The sequence below is a fragment of the Penaeus chinensis genome, chromosome 11 (assembly GCF_019202785.1).
Source record: "Penaeus chinensis breed Huanghai No. 1 chromosome 11, ASM1920278v2, whole genome shotgun sequence".
Taxonomy (NCBI): Eukaryota; Metazoa; Arthropoda; class Malacostraca; order Decapoda; family Penaeidae; genus Penaeus; species Penaeus chinensis.
Window position 1 is genome coordinate 9,584,529 of NC_061829.1, and position 3,589 is coordinate 9,588,117.

A 3,589-nucleotide genomic window follows, 5' to 3' on the forward strand; every position below is an offset into this window, starting at 1 on the left:
CCAGGTGGATTCCTTTTCCTCTATAAACTGCATATGTATTCCTTTGCCGTTGTCTTTATGACCTTTTACCATGCAGATTTTGTAAAAGTCATTTATTAACTACCAATGCCATCCTGCATGCTGTATCCCTGCTCAGATGATATATATGATCCGAATAACTTACGTCCTAAATAAATGTCATGTTAATAACAACGTTGCCTGAAAATTCAAATTAATCGAAGAAGAAAAATTAAAGGTTTTGAAATGTCTAATACTTTTCATATTTCGTGTTACCGCCACCAGCTGGGCGAACGCTGACGTCTACGTGATATGGATGCCACGAATGTCCCTGTTAACAGCAGAGCGCCGAAACCTCGCCTTCACGAGACTGCTCGTGTGAATAGGGCTGTTATCCTGGACAAGGTAAAATGACTCCGAATGGGGGAACACTATGGCTCTCACCAATGGCAGAAACATCTCGTCGAGGATTTTCAGTAGACAGACACGTAAATCTGCTGGGCCCGACATCCGTCAACTCCCCGACCCTGCTGCTGTGAATCTACAAAACAGCCCAGCAGTTTATGAGACTGCGTGTTGCAGCATAATGCAAGGTCCCGCCGGATGTTGCCAGCAGTTATGGCTTATTTCAAGAAAATAAGCTAGTGATTCATGCACAGCAACGAATCATCGTGGTGTTGCAGCACAACACGGCCATCGTGGGAGCGGGACGCAGAGCTTTGACTCTGTCCAGGCTGGTCAAATGTGACCTAGACATGGCGTAACCGTCTCACAGGAAAAGTGATTCATCAAGTGCCCGTTGGGCAAGCCATGGAATGGTGCACCAGGATTGTAGTGGTGGCGAAGGAATCGGGAAAACCTCACCGCTCAAATGATTTTCAGAAGCTCAATGAGCATTCCTTTCTGCATAGCCCCTGGAGTCCCAGCACACTCCCGTAAGACTGTGGTTGATGCCAACTGGGACTACCACCAAGTGGAGTTGCATGAGGAGAGTGCCTGAGCAAGGGATTGATACTGATAACGATTATATAGCTAATATACATACAGACAATTTGTCCTACACAAATTAAAGCACAATGGCTGAGCCTCTTGAGAACACAAGCTCTCTTAAGGAGGGACCTTGTTATATGAGAATTAATGTGCATTTAGATTTTTAGTTTCAGTCATTCCACTCGCAGGATCGTAGACGATAACAGTAATAATATGGAAATATATAATATGAATATATATATATATAAATATATATATAAATATATATCATATATATATATAACTAGTAAATCGGAAGATATCGTAATAAATTATAATATTATTCATAGAAAAAAAAATGTTGCACAAGATTATATCTATATATACACATACAGATATAAACATAACTATATACATAAACATACATACATATACATTTATATACACACATACATACATACATATATATTTATATACACATACAAACATACATACATATACATTTACACACACACACACACAAACATGCATACTTATACCCATATACATACATATACACATACATATATGCTAACCTACATTTAACCTTCCATACGTTTACATATACACAGACATATATTTATAAATGTATTACATAGAACCATTTGTACACAAACAGACATTCATAAAGTTACACCATGATATAAAAAACATGTCTTTGATTGGTATGACGTGTGTGGTTTAATAGTGAGTGGGGTCGCAGAGGATATCTGTACCGGAATTGGTTATTTTCGTAGATATTTAGTTTCGGTTTTTTTATTACGATAAAATGTAACATAATGGAATTTTACAGTATTTAGTGTCAGTTTGAAGAAATCCATTACTGATAGTTTTACAAGTGAGTTGATTAAAATCGTTGCCCGAAGCATAGAGGTTACCGTCATCAGCATATAAGATGAATTTAGTAGGAAGAAAACTGATTTCTATTTGACAGATATGAATGAAATAAGCGATTAGCAGAGCCTCTGACACCATAGTAAGATAGTTTTGAGCAGAATTAGGTGATTAACCGTATTAAAGCCTTAAATCTAGACATACAGCAATAGTAACTTATTTATTATCAACACCTCGTAGTTATGGTTTGTAGAAGACATAGCAGCCATTTATGTTGATTTATTCTTAGTAAATTCAAATTGGCAATCTGACAGAATATTGCCTGTGTATGAGACAATTTTCCAATCTGATATAGATTTTTTTTTTTCAGAATGTTACTTATTACAGGCAGAACTGATACTGGTCTCTAGTTATGAATGTTGGTTTTACAACCTGATTTCTGAACTGGAGTAACCTTTGTTGTCTTGAGTTTATCTGGATATATACCCATAGTAAGTAAAGTGTTGCATAAGTGGAGCAAGGCACGGGAAATGGCAGTCAAAGTGGATTTAATTATTAGTGTAATGATGCCATCATAACCGGGGACAGAGTTTTTCAGTTTATTCACTACCTCAAAGAGTTCGGATACAGATTTGTGTTGTGCGAAGGCCCCACGAAATTCATGAAACGATGGAATAGGTGAGTGACCATGATAAAGTTATATGGAACATGATTACAATGGGGTTCAACGATGCCATCAAGGACCTGCCTCTGAAGTATAATGTCTCGATGATACTTTCCTTTATGACACCAGCAAGGAAGAGGCCTTCTGGCAGGTTTACAACTACCTGGAAGTAAGCACGAAAGCGGGTTACATTGCAGTCAGATAAATTCCAGTTCAGCAAAGGGGAGGTCTCATTTGCGAGTTATCTCCTGGGCTGGGACATGTATGAGCCCTCCAGAAAATGCCTGGCCATCATCAGGGACTTCAGGGTGCCTGTACAGCCCTCTATCACCTACGTATTTTCATGGTTCAGAGTAGCTCTCAGCAGATGTTGGGACCAACTTAGTGAGTGAGGAAATTCCTCAATAGGTGGGGAGTGTCGTGACTCGCCTCTCCTCTGCTCAGTACCCTGAGTCCAAACGCCAGGCTGAGGCCGCCGTGAAGACGACCATTAAGATATTGCAGGATAACGTAGGAGCAGGAAGCAGAGTGGACAAGTCACCCTCAGCATGAAGCTGAGAGATGACATTCCCATAACCAAAGTCGACCCTCAGTGGCAACAGACCCTGAACGAGAGGGGGGATTCAGATAGCTAGACAGAACGAGGTCGCGCTGGAGCAACGCGGCGGTCTCACCCAGGACGGCTGGATGATTATGTACCATAGCGCCCTCCTGTACCAACTGAGGTTTGGGAGGCAATCCCCAAACTGTGAGGTGGTAAACTAGCAGGCATTTGCGGCATCAACTGAACTGTTAAAGGCTGGCTGTGAACCTGGCACAAAGTTTTCATGCTGTCCTGGCTGCCATCTGGCAGTCTAGTACCATTCCTCAGGACCCGCTGATAGGCTTAGTTATCCCTCTTGGAAGCCTAAAGGGATGTGGTACTGCAGAAGCTACCGAGGCTCAGCAGGCTCAGTGCTCAGCATACCAGGCAAAGTTATTGCTCATATGCTTATGAGATGTATCAGAGACTACTTACTGAAACACTAAAGACAGAAGCAAGCCATTAACAGAAAATGAAATGGAGCATGGTCTTGGTGCAGGTAA